Here is a 21185-nt window from a genome sequence, read left to right on the forward strand (position 1 = left end):
ATAGGTCCTTGACATAATTATCCTCATACAATTATGAGGAATTAAAGGACCTTATTTAAAAGGAATTACACAGGATCTAGTAACTGATGTCAAGGCTAAATACTTAGTTGGTTGTTTGGACTAAAATTCTAGGCGAAAATAGCTTAATCTTATATTTGCATCTTACTGGAATAATTCAGATAATAACTTATTAGAACAACTCAGATGTTCCAGTATCAATCTACTATTTAATAGATTTAATATTGTACTTATAAAACTTTTTGATTATAGAAATTTTCTATAAAAGAATAGGGACGTAAATAGAGGAAGGGAGCAATGTTTTCCTAACTTCATGTCAATTCCAGGCAAAAGTTATGTAAATGGCAATTGCACTGAGCCAGGCTTAAAGTCAGCCAGGTGTCATATTGGGGAAATTAAGTCAGAAAATTCCTACCTCAGCTCATGCAAATAGTCATTCTCCCAACTCTTCTCATGAGAATACCCTCTGTAGCTCATAGGTGAAGTTCATAAACCCCATAGAGTTGCTGGCTTCATGGATCATTGGTTCAATAGCATTCCTTGATGATTCCTGGAGTCAGACTCAAAATAATGTCAGTTGACAGTCACATAAGTTTCAGGTATGTGACTATAATCCCACATTTCATAATAGTAAGAGATTTATCACAGAAAAATACTACTGCTCTTAGAATTCCTTAAACAATGGGAACATCTTTAAGGTGAGTCTCTTTTTTTTTACTTTTGGGAGGGGGGAGGGCTGGGCAATCAAGGTTAAGTGACTTGCCCAAGGTCACAAAGCTAGTAAGTGTTAAGTGTCTGAGATGGATTTGAACTCAGGTCCTCCTGACTCCAGGGCTCCATTTACTGTGCCGCCTAGCTGCCCCTAAAGTGGGTCTTAAGTAGTTTGCACAAATTTCTTCACATATTCTAGTTCCCAATTAAATAACAAACATAACTAATATCAAATTTTCCATTAAGATAGTTCATAAGTTACTACTCTTTACTAACATAACTGTCTGCACTGAAATTCTATTCCTTAAAACCAAAACAAAAAGAGGTTCCTGGCTTTAACTTCACAACTTAAATAGACTTACATCTTTGTTAAGCAAGAACAGGAAAGAGGAAGTGGAGGACTGCTCTGGGATGTCCATACAAATAAGCAAAGGGAACAGGAAAGAGGGAGGGGGAGAATTGGTCTGGAATGTCAGATAATTGGGAGTACTTTGTGAAAGCACACAGGTAAGTCCATGATGGACTTGATTAAAACAATAAACTCCAAATAGCTGAGTTGACAATCTCATAATTTTTCATGAGTGATAACCAAATAACTTTTACTGAAACTTCCTTTTAAATATGAACAGAACTTGGAAATTATTATTTGTTAAATTACAGTACTTCAGAATATTATAACACATGGTCAGATAGAATGACCTAACAGCTTCCTAACCCATTCATTTTTTTTTCTTTCTTACAGTACAATTCTTAATCTAACAACATCTAGTTTGTAGGAGAAATTGCTTTTCTAACAACATCAGTGATGCAATTGTTGCCAAATTATACAATATAAGAAAATTTAGAAATATAACAATATCATAAACAACCAGCATATATTTAAACTAAACAAAGCCAATTACTTAGCAATCAGGTGACCTTAATTTAGTTGGATGTGCTTCCAAATTTCTTTACACAGAAAATCATTTATCTCATCACCATTGGCATTGTGTACTGATTAAATCTAAAAACCTATATAAAGTTACTGAGTATGAAGCAATTACAGCTGATTAAAGATATAATAAAAACAGTCAACATTCAAATGTTTGTCCTATGCCAAGCACTTTTTAATGATGTGATCCCCACAATAACTTTAGGAAGTGGGTTCCATTATTATCTCCTTAAAGAAGAGTAAACTGAGGTAAATAGAACACATTTCTTAATGCTAAATAACAAAAATCTTTTCCTGTTTGGTTGTAATAGTTCTGGTAAAGAGAGCATTCTCAGACTCTGCTCTTATTTCCTTCAGGACAGATTGGTTTAAATCAAATCAAATCTGGATTTATAATCACCAGCGGTGAATGCATATGACATTTTAAAAACTGTTTGAAATCATGCCTGTTATTAGGTTAGCTTAAAAATGGACTGGGTTGAAGCCCTAAGACACTGAGTTCTACTGCTGCTTTTGGTCTAGGCAAAGAGACTGTAATGTTAATGAAACAGAAAGATCTCCCCTGCCCATTAACAGGACTATGTGACCTGCTGGTACAGCCTGAGTCACATGGAGATCAGTGTGGGAGATTGCGAAGGAAGGAGAGAGAGAGAGAGAGAGAGAGAGAGAGAAGCAAGCTGTGAGTAGGAACAGTTGGCCCAAGGCAAGAGAGAGCAGCTTGAGAGGGTGGAGGGAGGAATTTGCCTAGGGGAACTTGTTTGTGGGGAGGTGTAAGGGTTATGGGATTTAAAGATCTTCCATGCACCATGGACGTGCTGACATAGCAGAGCAAGAGAAAGCGGAAATCGAGAAAAAGTGAAAGCCGAGCTAACGGTCCTGCAGTTGGCGGTTGGCAGCGGTTGCAGTTGCGGTTGCCCTTTTTTTTTTTTTTTTGCTGGGAGCAGGACTTTTCTGCTAAGGACCCCTGCTGAGCACTGCCAGGGGCCGGAGCTGCTGGGAGCTCGCTGGGTGGTTGCTGTGAGTGGGGAGAGGAGGACCTTTGCCTGAGGTAGCCTGTTCTGTTTTAAAGGCTTGAGAATGTGGGTGCTTTCTACTTTATCTACCTGTGCCAATGTCATAACTACTCTGATGGCTTTCACTTTCTGGTTTTGGGACTCAGTCTTTTGGTATCTTAATAAATTTTCTAGTTTATTTCCCCAAATGGCAAACCTGATGTATTTTGTGATGGATAATTATATCAGCATATTTGTAATCTCTATAGGCATTGTGAATATGGCATTGCTGATACAGGAGGCCAGCCAGACAGAAGACTTGGGATGTCTTTTCTCTCTGGATTAGCAATGAGTACTTTGTTAAATCTTACCTCCTAGTATTTCCAAATAAATATTCTGGTTTTACTTTTGAGGAAGAGAGCTTATTGTATTTTGAGAATCTACCCTGGAAATATACAGGCATATTCATAGCAGCTGCTATGGGTATCATATTGGCATTACAGAGATCAAAGGAATTGGATTTAATGCTGACAAGGTGTGGCCATTTTTCCCAGGCAGAGACCTCCAGCTTTCAGAGATAATAATTAAATAATTAATGATTGTTAAGCCAATGCCTGCTTGCAACAACCCTACTTTTCCCGGACTATGGAATTCATTTCAATCCAAGGGATTCTCTTCTTTAATCTGCATATCACAAAATTCAGGTGTCCTCTAGGAGTCCCAATCTCTCATTCTCCCAAAAGGAGATAGAAACCTGCACTGTCTATTCCTAGTCCCAGATAAAGGAAGAAGTTTGTGGGACAAATCCTTAAAAAAGAAAAACCCATTTAGATGCTTTAGTGATTACAAATTTTTTTTGAGACATGCAGTGGCTTATGTTCCTTTTCGAAGATAAGAGTGTGGTTCTGGCTATTCCCAAATCCTGTGAACAGATTATAGAAGGCTTACCTGCCTAATTAACAGAGTTTTCCGAATTAAAAATCATACTCATCCTCTTTTTTGTCCTACTCCTTTTCACCTTTTAGAATCTGGAGTTAACACTAAATAATTTATAAATCAAGAGATCTGCATTTCTTTTACACCCTTCACAAACATTACTTATTAAAAAAACCCACAACGTTAATATATATTTTAAATAAATCACTGAAATCCTAAAGTGATTGCATTTAAGACTATGATATAAAAGCCCTGATCAAAGAGTCTTAAAAGACAAAAACTTTGCAGTTTTAAACACACTGCTCTGATATCAGATATGTTGGGAGTGGTGTGGTGTGTGCAAAGACAGTTTTCTAGATGTAATTTAAACATAATCTACACATTTGAGCTTTGGGATCTAATTAAACCTGCATTCATCTAACTTTGTAGTAACAAAAAAAACTCTCAGCTTTCTCTCATCAAGTCCTTACTATCTTTGGGGTGCTTGGTCCAGATCCTTATCAGCTGCTAGCTGATTCCCTTTCCAACTAACTTCTGGGAAACTCACCCTGCTTTTGCAGTTCCATTACTTATTATCTGACTTCATTTTTGTAGCCCTGTAATGCCAAGCAAAGGAAACTTCCCAAGGTTCAAAATACCAGCATAGGTGCTCTCCATTTTATTCAGTGACAAATTAAGAACAGACAGAATCAACATATAGCATAATACAATATACAGCATTTACCAAGTGTAATTCAATAATCTCCAAGTACTACCCCACCCCTGGACATTACATTCATTAATCAATCCCAAAATCCCTCTTCTAAATACTTCTCCACCCCTAGGCTGTACCTTCATTTAGTCCATCACAAAGCCCCTCTTCTCAAAGGGAGATTAGTAAATCATAAGTAAAATATATTCATTTGTTCAATCACAGAGCACAAAAAGATAAAAAGTTCCCCACCCTTGGATAACAATTGAATCTACCCCTGAGTTACAACAAGCTTAAGCACAGCATTTAATACCCAAATCAAGGTCTTTTCTTCATCTTGACACGAGGCAAGTTCTCAGCAATCTTTGTTACTGGGGAGACAAAGCTTAGCAAGGCCACAAGATACATTGACAGTGTCTTCATTAATTCATTCTCTGTCTGAAGAACAGTCCTAGGACCCCTGAAAACATGAGCAAAACCCTCTTCCAGGATTTCTGTAAACATACAACAAGAAAATCCATCTTCACGGCTTCTGAACCAACAGCAAGGTTCCAAGACCTCTGCAACAACAGGATTGTTTTTCACCAAAATCTTTTTCAGGAGGCTTTTGGTGGATTCTTTCAACCTCTGTTTTGCCCTCTGGTTCTAAAACATCAGGGCAGTTTTCCTTAAGAATTTCTTGGAGGATGATTTCTAGGTTATTTCTTTGATCATGGCTTTCAGGTAGTCCAATAATTTTTGAATGATCTCTCCTGGATCTATTTTCCAGGTCAGTGTTTTTTTCCCATGAGATATTTCACACTGCCTTCTATTCTTTCATTTGTTTGGATCTGTTTAAAAGCATCTTGATTTATCATAAAGTCATTAGCTTTAGGAGCGGCCAGGTGGAGAAGTGAGTAAGAACATTGGCCCCAGCCTCGGGAGAACGGAGATTGGTTCTGGCCTCAGATACTCGGCACCCACACAAAAATAACTGACCTTGTAACCTTGAGCAAGTTACTTAACCCAATTTCTTTAAAAAAAAGAAAGAAAGAGAAAAAAATAAAGTCATTAGCTTCCATTTGCTCCAATCTAATTCTGAAGGAATGATGCTCCTCAGTGAGCTTTTGAGATTCTTTTTCCATCTGGCAAATTCAGCTTTTTAAATCATTCTTCTCCTCATTGCCTTTTTGAGCCTCTTTTGCCACTTGAGTTAGTCTATTTTTTAAGTTATGATTTTCCTTAGGCTGTTGACTCTCATTTCATAGTTTTCTTGCATCGTTCTCATTTCTCTTCCCATTTTTTCCTCCACTTCTTTTATCTGCTTCTTAAGGTCCTCTATGGCCTGTAACCAGCTCGTATTTTTCTTGGAAGCTTTTGTTGCAGGAGTTCTAATTTCACTGTCTTCCTCCTATTCCATGCTTTGATCCTTTTTGTCCCCAAAATAGTAGTCTAATGTTGGATTCTTCTGTTTGCTTTGTTTCCTTTGCCTGGTCATTTTTCCACTCAATTACCTGACTTTTGGGCTTTTTGCCATGGTAGGACTCTGCTACCAAACAGTGGAGCTTCATACCAAATGTTGGGATTTTCTCAGATGCTGGAGGTATCAGTTGGGTGCTCTCTCTGAAGCCTCACGATCTGGCAAGCTAGTCACAAACCCCAGGACCTCCACCCTAGACTGCAATCCAGATCCAAGCAGGTTAAAGCAAGAGCGAATACCCCTCAGACTGGTCGCTTGTTCCCCTTACACTCTGCAGGCTAGGAGCTCAAGCTGCCACATGGCGATGGCTGTGCTGCAGCCCTTAGAGGCTTCTTGCACTGGGGGCAATAGCCGATGCACTCCCAATTAGTGGATCCCAAAGTCCAGACTGCACTGACCTCTCACTTTGTCCTTAGCATCTATGTGTTGATAATTCTGAATCACCACAGCTGATGGTGATCTGGAGTCCCTCCAGCTGGTGGCTGCTCAGGCCTGCCTTGGGACTCAAACCTTGGTGTGGAGCTGGGCTCGGCCTATGAAGATTTCTTTAGATAAAAGGTTGCCTTAACACAACCTTAAGGCCTTGTTTGTCTTGTACCTAGAAAAGTCATTTACAGATCGATTCCTATAATTAGGGAAGGTCAGGGCAAGAAGTAGTCAGTCACACAAAAGCCCAACAACTACTATTAACAGTGTTATAAACAAAATCTGTTTTCTGTCTAGGAATAAACCATGCTTGTTGAGGATCCAGGAAGTTTCATTATCTTTATTGTACATTTATTCTGCAATGAATAAATGGGTAACCTCCCAAAAAAGACTCCGGAAGGATCAGACAAAGGCAAGCCCTTTTTATGCTCTTACCATTTGCATTTCCTTCCACGTTCCTCCCTTCACAGCTGGGATTGGTTCCAGCTCTTCTGGGTTACAACTTTCCCGGACCTGCTCATTAAGCATTTGTGTTAATGAAAAGTTGGTAACTATATCCCCCAACCAGTGGGAGCCCGCCTGGCTCAGGCCCCTATGCAGATTTATGCCTTCCTGCATGTAAACAGCCATTGTTCCTATAGAGTCTGTGGAAACCAAACTACCAGCATTTCTCACAATAGTACTGAGGGAAAAAGTGGAGGATAATAGAAGTAGAGGATAAGCAGAAGAGTGAGGAAAAAAAGGACAGTGGCATTTCTACATGCTTTCATCTATCTTCTCTTGGTCTCCTTGGCTGGGGGCAGTTTTTTTTTTTTTAGAACCAAAAGCTTGTTTATTTCATTTGCTTATATAATACTTGGTTGAACATTAGATATAAAATAATAATAGAATTGTCACTAGTCTCTGGACAGTTTCTGTTTGAACTCTATCAAAGAAGAGGAATAGGATGAATCTTAATTGTGATAATCACTGACATTTACATTTAAATGTTGTTGTTTTTTTACATAGTTTTTAAAAATTAATTTATTTGTTTCTTTTTAGTTTACAGGATTCAATTCCACAATTCCTTGAGTTTCACATTTTGTTCCCCTCCCTCCCCTCTCCCCCATGGCGGCATATAATCAAGTATAGGATCTGTAAATACTTTCACATTATACATTAGTCAGGCTATAAAGACGGAGGCTGGGGGCAGTTTTGTTTTCCTCCTGGAGGCCTCACATTGAGGAGTGTGCATGATGGTAACTGCCAGATCCTCAAAAGCATGTGCAATGTATTTGCTAGTATCTAAGCCCCCATTTGAAGGCCAAGTGTGTGTGTTTCTGTAATGGAGGGGCCTAGTTCTCCACTTGTAAGTAGATGGAGCAGTATTCTCTGGCTGTTTTGGGTCCACTTAGTGAATGGTGAAGGGGACTTTTTGTTTGCCTCCCCAGTTCTATCTCACTAGTCAATTAAAAGTTCTCCGTCATCCTCAACTCTACCTCAGCATCCACCCTCCTCCCCCTTTAATACCATGTAGAGTAAGCAGACCTTAAATAGCCATAGAATACCTGAGCAAGCTCTAATGTGGAAAGATGGTCCTTCTTTTCTGCCTTATCATAGACTTCCACAATCTGACTCTCTTAGCCTCCAAGTAGAATCAGGCAAAGCATCCTGAACATGCTCCTAAGGCCCCCAGTGTCATTAGCCAGTGTTTTCTTATGCTTGAGTACCCCATTGTGAGCTCTTAGGCAACATAAGTAGTAAGGAAGTCATCTTAGTGGTATACCATTTTATACCATTTTACTAGAGGTGTTGGCAAAAGTTGTAAGGCTGAAGGGGAAGAAGCTTACTTTGTTAGTACACATTACTCTTTTTATAAAAAAAGTCTTTTTGCCTACTAAGGCTTTTCTCTACTAAGCCAATTTACATTTATTCTCCTTCTGCTCATAGACTGTCTTATATGGGGACTTAGTGCTGGGGGGCACTGTTTCAAAGCACCCAAAGGCAGTTACAGTATGTTCCTCCTACCCCAAGCCTCAGCCTTGTTGAAGCTACTCTTTCACAAAAATCTAACCCTTTTTAAAAAAAAACAAATGTGTACCTTCATTGTTATTAATCACATAGACAATGGTTAGAGGAATAAAACAATAACAATTAGAGGACAGAGTTGAATGCAACTGATCATGAACTGACCTTGCTCAATCCCAGAGCTTCAAATTGCCTGAGGGAAGTTAAAAGTAAGGCTATGGGGTGGCTAGGTGGCACAGTGAGTAAGAGCGCCCCAAAGTCAGGAGGACCCAGGATCGGTTCCAGCCTCAGATACTTAACACCCACACAAAATAACTGGCTGTGTAACCTTGGGCAAGTTACTTAACCCCAATTGCTTAAAAAAAAAAAATTAGGGCTATCAAAACCAGAAGAAGAAACAAAAGAGCCCCTTAATTCTACTTATTTTGTAAAATAAACTTCATATAACCCTCCTTTTTGCTGCCACTCCAGAACCTCCCTATGGATTTTCTCTATGGACTTTCTCTCTATCTCTTTTTTTTTTTTTGGAGGGGGGAGGCAAGGGCAATGGGGATTAAGTGACTTTCCCAAGGTCACAGGGATAGTAGGTATTAAGTGTCTGAGGCCAGATTTGAACTCAGGTCCTCCTGACTCCAGGGCCGGTACTCTATTCACTGTGCCACCTAGCTCCCCTGCTCTGTGGACTTTCTAATGAGAAATGTATTTAACCCTGTCCCCCTCTTAGGCACTCCAGTCCTCTGGTGCTGTGTGGTGGCCCTTATTAGATCACAATCCCCTTGCCTCCATTAAAGATTCTAGTTTTTGCTGCTTTGATAGTGTTCTTTATTTCAGGTTGACATGTACAACAAACTTAAAATGAATTCCTTTTGGATAAGAAGCCCCTGATTTTAGTAGCAGAATTAGTTTCTTACATTTTTAACTCCTTCCTCTCCTGGGAGTTTGAGAGAGGCAAAAACTGGCCCCTAAACTGCTTTCATTGTCTCATCAACCATCACTCTCAGCTCTCCCCACCAATCTTCATCCCACTGTCCAGCAGCAGCAATAGCAGCCACTCAAAAATGTAGAAGAGAAGAACATGGGAGGGAGGGAGCACACAGAGACAGGTGTATTTCTCACCCCGGCCTGCCTGTGTGATTTCAAGATGGATAACCAACTTCCAGCTTCACTCTTCTGGAATTCTTCAAAATTACAGTTCCTCCCCCCCCCCAAAATAAAAATAAAAACAAACCAAAAAACCAAAGGTACAGTCCCAGAAATTAAAATTTAAACATCACATTGATCTGCTTGAGTCTTTAATCTCCATAACAATGCTCACAACACAAGTACAACATTGATTGTAAGCCTTCTTTTCAAATTTTAGAAAGTAAGGGTCAATGTTAAGGAGATATCATTATCTGTATCTTCCTAAATACAAAATAATTGTTAAATGGGTGTTTGCAATCCAGATCCAAGCAGTCTAGGGTGGAGGTGCTGGAGTGTGTGTCCAGCTTGCCAGAGCATGTGGAGACCTCAGAGAGGGCACCCATCTAATACCTCTGGCAGCTGAGAAAACCCCAGCGTTTGGGACAAAAGCTCCCCTGTCTGGTGGCAGAGTCCTACTGTGGCAAAAATCCCAGGGGTCAAGTGACTGAGGGGCGACATGACCAGGCAAAGGAAACAAAGCAGAGAGAAGATTCAAACATTAGACTCCTATTTTGGGGACAAAAAGGAGCAAAGCATGGAATAGGAGGAAGACAGTGAAGTCAGAACTCCTGCACCAAAAGCTTCCAAGAAAAATACAAGCTGGTTACAAGCCATAGAGGACCTTAAGAAGCAGACAAGAGAAGTGGAGGAAAAATTGGGAAGAGAAATGAGAATGATGCAAGAAAATTATGAAATGAGAGTCTTAACAGCCTGACTGAGGAAAATCACACCTTAAAAAATAGACTAACTCAAATGGCAAAAGAGGCTCAAAAGGCAATGAGGAGAAGAATGCCTTAAAAAGCCGAATTTGCCACGTGGAAAAAGAATCTCAAAAGCTCACTGAGGAGAATAATTCCTTCAGAATTAGATTGGAGCAAATGGAAGCTAATCACTTTATGAGAAATCAAGATGCTGTTAAACAGATCCAAACAAATGAAAGAATAGAAGGAAATGTGAGATATCTCATGGGAAAAACCACTGACCTGGAAAATAGATCCAGGAGATATCATTTAAAAATTATTGGAGTACCTGAAAACCATGGTCAAAGAAAGAACCTAGAAATCATCTTCCAAGAAATTCTCAAGGAAAACTGCCCAGATGTTTTAGAATCAGAGGACAAAATAGAGATTGAAAGAATCCACTGATCACCTCCTGAAAAAGATCCCAAAAAGAAAACTCCTAGGAGTTTTATATAGCCAGCTTCTGGAATTCCCAGATCAAGGAGAGAATATTACAAGCAGCCAGGAAGAAACAATTTGAATATTGTGGAAACACAATCAGGATAACCCAGGATCTGGCAGCTTCTACACTGAGGGATCCAAGCACTTGGAATATGACATTCCAGAGGTCAGAGGAGCTGGGATTAAAACCAAGAGTCACCTACCCAGCAAAACTGAGTATCATCTTTCAGGGGAAAATATGGTCATTCAATGGAATAGAGGACTTTCAAGCATTCTTGCTGAAAAAACCAGAGTTGATTAGAAAATTTGACATTCAGATATAAGAAGCAAGAGAAGCATGAGAAGGTAAACAGGGAAATGAAATCATAAGGAACTTATCAAAGTTGAACTATTAACATTACTACATGGAAAAACAATAATTGTAACTTATGAAACTTTTCTCAGTAGTTGAAGGGAATATATATATATATATATATATATATATATTTGTCTATATATGATGGTATATGGGCATATGAATACATATATGAATGTGTATATATGCTTACAGGTATACATAGAGGGCACAGGACCAATTTAACAGGAAGGTATGCCACTTAAAATGTGAAATTAAGAGGTGAGAGAGGAACATAATGAGAGGAGATGGGGAGAGACATAATGAAGTAAACTATCTCATATAGAAGAGGCAAGGGAAAATGGTTACAATGGAGAGGAAGAATAGGAAGGCAAAAGGGAATGGGTCAACCTTATTCCCACTGAATTTGGCTTGAGGAAGGAATGAAATACACACTAAATAGGGTATCTCACCCTACAAGAGAGTAGGGGGGGGAGGGGATGAGAGGGAGGATGATGGAAAGGAGGGCAGGCTGGGGGGGAGGGAAGTTGGAAGCACCCACTTTTGAAAAGGAACAGGATCAAAGTAGAGAATAGAACAAGTGGGAGGTGGGATAGGAGGGAGGGGAATATAGTCAGTCTTTTACAGTATATCTATGATATTGTTTTGCATTAGCCACACATGTACAGCCTATACTCAAGTGCTTATCTTCCCAGTAAGGGTGGGTGATAAGGGAGGAAAGGAATGAATCTTTAATTCAAAGTTTTAAAATCAAATGTTTAATATACATATATATATATATATATACTATTATTAATAGTATTTTACATGTAATTGGGAAATAAGATGTACAGGCACTTGGGCAATAGATATCCACTGGAAAAGTTGAAGGGGTATGGGAGAAAATATGGGAGAGAGCAGATTGGAGGAGGGGATATCCTGTGGGACTGCTATTTTGGGGTGGTGGGTAGGGGAAAAATGGGGAGAAAATTTGTAACTCAAAATCTGGTGGAAATGAATGATGTAAATCCGAACTTACTTAATAAAGCATTTGAAAAATAAAATTAAAAGTGGTGAAGACACTACTCTTCCCACCCCCAGCACTGGATTTCAGCATCAGGGCTGTGTGGGCAGAAAATGCATGAAGACTATTGGGATAGACACTATATTGGAGAATCACTCAACTATAGCCCAAGGTAGTGATTCCTTTATTTTCCCTTCTCTTCACCCTTCCCTCTTCCCAAAAATGTTCATGCCTATTTCCTGAGATTTATCTGTTTCTTTTTTTTTTTTTTTTAAAGCAATCGGGGTTAAGTGCTCAAGGTTATACAGCCAGTTATTTCTGGGTGTGGTGCTGAGTATCTGAGCCCGGATTTGATCCAGGTCATCCCAACACTGGAGCCAGTGCTCTTACTCTCTGAGCCACCTGGCCACCCCTAAGCAATTGGGGTTAAGTAACTTGCTCAAGGTTACACAACCAGGTGTTTCTGGGTGGGTGCTAAGTGTCTGAGCCTGGGATTCGATCTCCAGGTCTTCTCAACACTGGAGCCGGTGCTCTTACTCGCTGTGCTACCTGGCCGCCCCGATTTATCTGTTTCTTAACAGTTTGTTTACCTTTATGGTTATAAAATTCTGTATTATGAGAACTGTGGCCATAACATATCTTCTGATGAAGATTTTCTCTACAAGAGCAAACAGTAGCCCCTGATGAGCCAACACAGTCCTCAATGGAATCTGTCACTATGGTTAGCGTTGAGGCTGCTAAAAAGGTTTAAATTCTTCTAGAAATAAAAAAAAGTTATTTTATAAGTTTTGACTCCAAAGGGTAAGGAAAAAGCAGAATAATAAACAAATTGTAAACAATGTGAAATTGGGAACAAATATTTTCATAATAACATCTACTATATTTCTTCTACATGCAGTATCTTCATAATAATATCTACATGTAGCATCTACATTTCTTAAAATTTGTTTGCTATTTCACCCATCACTTATGGTACATATTTTCAGGCATAATCTTAGCATAGCACTTTGCAGAGAGCTCAGCAAAGAGGGTCAATCACAGACCTTTGTCTAGCCCAGTGATAAGGTGGAAAGCTTGTAGCAGCAGTGGGTCTCTTACTGCTGGTCACTGGTCAGCATGACTTGGAATAGACATGGAGCAGGAGCAAAAGCTGACATAAGTGTTTCCTCTGGTCAGGAGATGGCAGTGTTGACAAACAATGGGAAGAATGCTTGGTTTCAACCCAGGTATGGAGGTAACAGAAGGAGCCAGCTGTCTCCCATCTTGGGTACTGGTTTTAGTTAATGAGTATCTGGGTAGCAGTTAAATTAAAAAGAAAAATCACATAATAACTGAGGTTTTATAGAATCATGATTTCATGATGTTGCTTCCTCTATTATAAATCCTCCATTCCTTCTTACTTTTCAGTATGCTTAGCTACATTTTCTCATTCATCCCTCCATAGAGGGTTTTATTGAATCAGTCAGTCAACAAGCACCAATTAAGCCCCGGGCTATGAATGTGGTAGTCACAAAGACAAAAGTTAAATAATGCCTACTCTCAATGTGCTTACATTCTAGTAAGGAAGACAGCATGGAGACAAACATACATATATACACATATGTATATATATATATATACACATACATACACTCATTATTTATATATGAAATAAAAGCCAGATAATTTCTGTTTTTATTGGCTGGGACTGGCATTCAGAATTGGGGATATCAGAAAAGGCTTCATGTAGAAGGTGTGATCTGAACTGACCTTTGAAGGAAACAGAAGTCAAGAGATAGTACATTCTCGGAAAGCGGGACAGCCTTGGAAAAGTCAATGGAGATAGAGATGAAAAAACATCTTGTGGGAGGAACAACAAGAAGGCCAGTTTGGCTGCACCATAGGCATGAAATAAGTCTGAAAATGGAGTCTGGAGTCAAATTACAAAGACCTTTAAATGTCAAACAGAATTTTTATTTGATTCTAGGGGAATTCAAGGTGAGAAGTGGTGACGGTTTGAACTTGGGTGGTAGCTTTGTGCATGATGAGGAAGGAATGTATTCTAGAGTTGTTGTAAAGATAGAAATGTGTTGGAAGAGAACAAGGGACACTGTATTTTCCCTTCTTGACATCAGTAATGCCATTCTAGAATAAGTTTCCATTTCAAGTGTAAGTGGGCAGTCTCATCTAACCCTATGTTTTTCTTTCCTTTACTTGTGTAAGGACAACCAAAGGCAAGCAGAATCCACACTATCTGGGACTCCCAAGGTCAATGACAGACTAACAGATTAGAAAATCCTATTTATTTTCCCCTGAAACATGACAAACTACCTCCAAGGAATGCTAAGGAATGCCTTGCCAGTTGTGAACCTTCATGAATATGTGTTTTCTATAAACTATTAAGTATCTAAAGAAAATGAAGAGGCCCATTTGACTCACAGAGGCATATTTCTCTACATACCACCTATTGCTACTCTCTGCCTAGCATTATAACTTAACGTGCAGAATTTTTTCTTTTACTGACATCTTCTAAATATTAATAAAGTGAATGTTCTTGCCATGACAGAAAGACAAGATTCAGCAGCTACTTGGCACAGTAAAGAGCTAACTTTGGAATCAGAATAATCTCAGTTTGAATCCTGCCCTGATTATTTACTAGCTTTATTACCTTGGGTGTCAACTTTGATTTCCTCTCTAGTAAAGTGAAAATAACAATGCCTATAGTACTGCTCTCACAAGGCTGTTGTGAAGTTCAGATGAGATAATATAAGTAAACTGCTTTAGAGTGATTAGTGATTTAGAGTGATTTTAAAGTGCTTAGAGTGATATTCCTCATACGGGGTATGCCCTTCCCTTCACCTCTGGGCTTCTTCAGGTCTCAGAAAAGTCTCATCTTCTGTAGGAAGACTCTTCAGATCCTTCTTAATTTTAGTGCCTTTCCTCAGTGCTTATCTCTTGATTTATCCTGTATATATCTTGCTTGTCCATAGTTAGCTGTTTTTCTCAAGTAGACTATGAGACCCTTGAGAACAGGGACTGTTTTTTGCCTTTCTTTTAAGCCTCAGAGCTTAGCACAGTGCCTGGCATTTAGTAGACACTTACATACATGCTTGTTGACTGATTGACTGCATAAATGTTAACTAATATTGTTATAGATTCATAATTATTATTTGGCAATTTATTAAATATATTAACTGAGAGTGAGGAGAAAAGGATAACACTGAAGTTTTAGGCTGGGTGACTAGAAGTATTATGTACTCTCAAAAGAAACAAGGACATTTAGAAAGGAGAGGGTTTAGAGAGGAATAGAACAAGCGGTTTTTTTTTTTTTTTTGCATATTGGATTTGACCTTTCTATATGGTATCCAATCTGAAATGTCTAGAGGGTACATGGTGATGCAGGGCTGGAGCTCTACAGGGAGAAGATGGCTGGCTATATAGAGGTTGCCATTGAACCCATGGGAGCTGATGGAATCAAGTGAAAGAATCTAGACAGAAAAGACAAGAAGGTCCAGGACAGAGCGTTGGGGGATATCCATAATCAGTGGGTATGTGACAGTGTAATAAATAAGCAATGGAGAGGGAGGAGTAGTCAGTAGGAGTGGAACTAGGAGAGGTCAGTGTCACAAAAACTCAGAAAAGAAACAGTATCTGAGAGCAATGGAAAGTAGTGTCAAATGCTGTACAGAGGTCAAGAATGTTAAGGATTGAGAAGAGGCCAATAGATTTTGCAATTAGGAAAACACTAGTAACTTTGAATAGAACAGTGTCAGTGGATTAATGAATTCAGAAGATAGATTTTTAGAAGATTTAGAAGAGAAAGAGAGAGGAGTGGAAATGGAGGCAGTGAGTAGAGATGACTTTTTCCAAGTAGTTCGGCTCAGAAAGGGAGAAATATAGGATTATGGCTAATATCTAACTAGTGAAGGTTTTATTTTTAAAGGTTGGGAAGGGCTAGGGTGTATTTATAAGCAACAGAGAAATGATCAGTAGGTAAATAGAGATAAATAAGATAAAAGTGGAGGGAATGATACGGGGGACAATTTTCTGGAGAAGAAGGGAGGGGATGGGATAAAGGGTATATGTAGAGAGGTTGGCCTTTGCACAGAAAAAGACCATTTCTTTATCATAGACTGTAGTAAAGGAATATAATATGAAGGGGTTGTGAGAGAAGGAAAGGCTTTTAGATGAGGAGGATGGGGAGAAGTCAGAGTTTTAGATAAAAGTAAGAGATAGGAGCCAACAAGACAAGGGAAGCCATCATAACAAATAGTTTCACTGGTGATTAGTAGGAAAAAGTGAAGGGAAGTAGTATCAATCATGAGACCCTCAGCACCAGATTTCAGCATCAGGGCTGTGTGGGCAGAAAATGCATGAGGACTATTGGGATAGACACTATATTGGAGAATCACTCAATTATAGCCCAAGGTGGTGATTCCTTTATTTTCCCTTCTCTTCACCCTTCCCTCTCTTCCAAAATGTGCGTGCCTATTTCCTGAGACTTATCTGTTTCTTAAAAGTTTGTTTACCTTTATGGCAAGGATTCTTAGGCAATGGATCTCTGTTGATCTGGTCAAAACTATGAACTCCTCAGAATAATGTTTTTGAATGCATAAAATGAAACATATAGCATCACAGAAGAAACCAGGTTTATTGAAATATAGTTGTCAAAATATTAAAAAAAAAAAAGTAAGTTCATGGACCCCAGTAGTTATCAAAATATTAAAAAAAAATAAGTTCATGGACCCCAGTTTTAGAACCCTGCTTTGTTTTTGAAATCAATAATTATAAGTGTGGTTAACCACTACATTACTAAGGTATGTGTATTCTTACTCAAATGCAGGGGAAAGGAACTATACTGTAGCAACCAGGAGTGGTAGGAGAGAAAGATTTATAACTGTCTGAACAGTTTTCTGTCAGAGGACTCAGAGCTGAAAGAAAGTTAATTATTGATCAAATTCTCCCCATTAGAATATAAGCTCTTTGAGGGCAGGAACTGTCTCATTACTTGGATCTGTATCCCCAGAACTTAGCATTATACCAGGCACAGAGTAAATGCGAAAGAAATGATATGTATAACTATCCAGCAATCTCTCCATTCATCTATCTAGTCTTTATTTATTCATCTCTTCATCTATCTGTCTATCCTTCATCTAATTCTGTATCCATAAAATCCCAGTACCTGGGAATTGACTTGCAAACCTCTGCCTGGAGAGTAGGAGGAAGTTCTTCCAGAAATATGTGGTCTTATTGAATAAGGAGCACTTTAACAAAGAGGCTGAGGGGTGGGCTTAAGTCACAGTTAGGTCTTTTTTACATATGTTGTCTCTCCTTTAGAATATAAACTCTTTGAAGACAGACTTTTTTCTTTATATCCCCACTGCTTAGCATAGTGCCTGACATATAGTAAGTGTTTAGTAAATTGTTAATTGATTGATTGATTGATTGAATGAGGCTGCAGTAAGATTCTTTCTGAATAGATATAGATACCTTATCTCTGGGTGAGACTGAGTCCATATTCTCTATATTAGAAATAAAAGCCTCACTTATGGACCAAGTGAGGCCTAGATTCCTTGAGTCATATACAGAAATATCACCTGTGAGCAGAACCAAGATTATAGACAGATACATACTCCAAGATGGAGTCTTCTCAGGGAAGGACATTTGTCCTCCTGGGATAGACTGCATGGAAGTCTGGGCTAACTACCATAGAATTGGCAAGTATCTTAGAGGAAAAAGATGAATCGTGTTGGAAAGTGTCAGAGGATATACTTTAATTTTTATTTTTTCAATTAGCAAGCATTTATTTTCTCTCTCTCTTACCACTGGGGGGAAATATAACTCTTTTAATAAATAATTAATGTACAATCAGACAGCTAGATAGCACAGTGAATCAGCCCTGGAGTCAGGAGGACTTGAGTTCAAATCCGGCCTCAGACACTTAACACTTACTAGCTGTGTGACCTTGGGCAAGGCACTTAACCCCAATTGCCCTGCCTCCCTCTTTCCAAAAGGACAAAAAAATACAACAAAAATTTTTAAAAAATATATGTACAATCAGAACAAATCCCCAAAATAGTTGTATCCTATCTATCTATCTATCTATCTATCTATCTATCTATCTATCTATCTATCTATCTATCTATCATCACATATACATATAAATGTATACACATATATATATACACACAAAAACAAATGTATGTGTATATAATGTGTATGTGTATATATGTATGTCTATATATATATGCATATGTATATAAAAATGTTATATATATAATCTGAGTCTACCACCTTTGTTAGGAAGTGGGTAATATGCATTAGAAATCCCTTGGAATCATGTGGTCATTGAATTGATCAGACTTTTTACGTCTTTCAAAATTGTTTGAAGGACCCACTATTAATTACCTGCAATCTTTAAGGAAAAGAAACCCTCTGGAATCCCACATCACAGATGCTTTGTGAAAGTGTGAATGATTCTACAATCTTGGTCTATTTGCTGAGATGGTATTTGCTGAGTTTAGCAAGATCATTAAGCACAAAGGGGAATTACTGTTCAAATTTGTGACAAAACTGGACAGTCACCTGTCTAGTAAGAGGAAGGGGAGTAGTGTCACCTGAAAGAGCAGTCATGACTAGATTGATCCATGGGGTTGAAGGACTGTTGGGTGGAATTTATTTGAGGGCTTTAGCCCTCAGTCTTGGATTTGTATCTTCAGAACTTATAAAGATTGCTTTAGCATAGAAAAATATTCATTGATGTCTGAAAAGTCAATTGACAAAGTGAAAGTGTTCAAGCAGTTTGGAGAGGCTATACCAGATAGTTCACCCTGAAAAAACTCAAATACTTTATACAATGATAACAACTTTATAAAGGAAAAGCAACATGAAACTTTGAAAGGCTTCAGAACTCCGATCAACATAATGCTAAACTCTGGGTCCAAAGAAGTGAAAATGAAACATATCATTTTCCTCTTGACAGAGAGATGATAAACTTAAGATGTGTTTTCAGACACATTCAGTGTTGGAATTTGTTTTGCTGGACTATATGACCATATGTTGAAGCTTTATTTTTCAGGTTTCTAAAAAATTTGCTCAGTGGAGGGGGAGGTATATGAAAAAGATGACGGAATGATTCACTTACTTTTTTGCTTTTTGGAAGGGGGAAGGCAAGGCAATTGGGGTTAAGTGACTTGCCCAAGGTTACACGTCCAATAAGTATTAAGTGTCTAAAGCCAGATTTGAACTCAGGTCCTCCTGACCCCAGGGCCAGTACTTTATTCACTGAGCCACCTAGCCACCCCTTAAGTTTTTGTGATATTTCTAAGGAGTAATTTATGATATCCAGCTCACTGACTCCTGACTTCTGGAAACAATCTAAAGTATTGGACTTACAAAGTGGATACTATCAGATTCCTATGGCAAAATCCATTTGAGAAGATGAAAACAGTTTTGTTTCCTCTCTCTGCTATAGGAATTTGATAGTATCCACTTGGTAAGTCTGATATTTTAGAGCCACTGACTGCCTAATGGAAAGTCCAGGGCTAGAAATTTTGGCATGGCACACATGTAGCATGGCCCACTCTCATTGTATTCTTCAAAGTCTGCATGCATATGTGTCTTTCCATTTTTCTATACCATCACCATGAATGATGCATATGGGCTGCTGGATCCTGTGGTGATACTATTGACCATCAGTTCTTTGAGATGATTTCTAAGTTCTTTCATATCTTATTGATAATCTTGCCTAGATTGTTTCCAGAAGTCAGGAGTTAATGAGCTGGATCTCATAAATTGCTCCTTGGACACATCACACTTAAGTAGCAAAAACACACTCATCCTATTACTGAATTTCTACCTCAACCACTCCTTTCCATTCTTCTTATACTGGAGAATCTCCAAAGTTAAATTTCTCAGGCCCCACTAATACTGTCATGAAGTTCACAGAGGCTGCTTGCCTCTCTTCTCCAGTAGAGTTGGGCACATGCCACTTGAATAGTTAACATATGCAGATATTGGGTACCTTGTTTGTAGTATCCTACCAATATTTTGAATAGACTGGAGTTGGCTCTGATCCATGTTGATGCTTCACAAATGGTTGGTGGGTCCAGACACACAAGAACCATAGGGTCCATCCATCTTCCTGTCAATATCAACTACTTCTTTAGGAAACTTCAAGCTTAATATTATATATTCCAGTCTTTAACACTTAGTCCACCAAGTCCCAATCCTTTCATAGGCTGTAAAAGCATTATCAAGAGTAAAATTTAACAAAAAGGATAAACTGAGGCAAATCTCCAAGCAAGATAACATTCATTATCAGGCATCCCAGGGGAACCTACTATGTTCCAGTGACTGATAGAAAAAGTAGTTGAAAATATGAACTACCTTCAAGGATTAGTGTACCTTAAGTGTACTTAACCATTGCCTTTGGAATGGAAGAACCTGAGGAAAGACTGATGAAAGTATTGGATCAGGAAAACAGTCTAAAGTTGTTAGTGAAAATATTCCAGTTTTGCAGAGCTCCTTTCAAGTACTCAAATCACATACAGTTTCACAGTAAGATATAAGCACTGACCCAGAGAAGATAGAAGTGCTCTTTAATTGACCACATCTCTATAATCTTTAAGATCTAAAGACTTTTCTAGGTTTTGGTGGATATTTATCACAATTTCATTAAGAACTATGCTGTGTTAGCTAAGGGTGTGGTATTTCCACCAAATAGCCTGCCAGCAGCATATGTGAACTTTGTTTCACTTATCAAATCTTTGGTGCTTCAGGTATCTGTTACTGGCTTTCAGAGAGAGCAGATGACTATTGATGGACTGAAAGGAAGTGATACAAACTAAGAAAATCACAAGGCAATGACACTAAAGGAGTCAGGTACCATTAACAAGGGGCAGATGGGGAAGGGGGGGCAGATCAAGATGGCAGAGTAGAAGCAGGACCTCCGTGCAGCTCCGGCTCCCACCACTTCCAATTCATGTAAAGGGGGACTCCAAACAAACTTTGAAGATACAGAACACACAAAATGACACAGAGAAGCTAATCTCCGACTGAGGATAGCCCAGCAGGCAGGCAGGAATCGGCCAGCACAGTGTTCTGGGAGTCAAGTCCAGGCCCTCGTGAGCAGAGTTTTAGCCCCAGGGCAGGCCTGACCAGCCACCAGCTGGAGGGAGTCCTGATCCCCATCAGCTGTGGTGATCCAGAATTATCAACACTTAGATGCTAAGGACAAAGTGAGAGGTCAGTGCAGTGTGGATTTTGGGACCCAGTACTTGGGAGTGCATTGGCTTTTGCCCCCAGGGTGAGAA

The sequence above is a fragment of the Petaurus breviceps genome, unplaced genomic scaffold, assembly GCF_028583685.1.
Source record: "Petaurus breviceps papuanus isolate PSGF00001 unplaced genomic scaffold, PetGlider_PUasm1.0 164, whole genome shotgun sequence".
In the NCBI taxonomy this organism is placed as follows: Eukaryota; Metazoa; Chordata; class Mammalia; order Diprotodontia; family Petauridae; genus Petaurus; species Petaurus breviceps.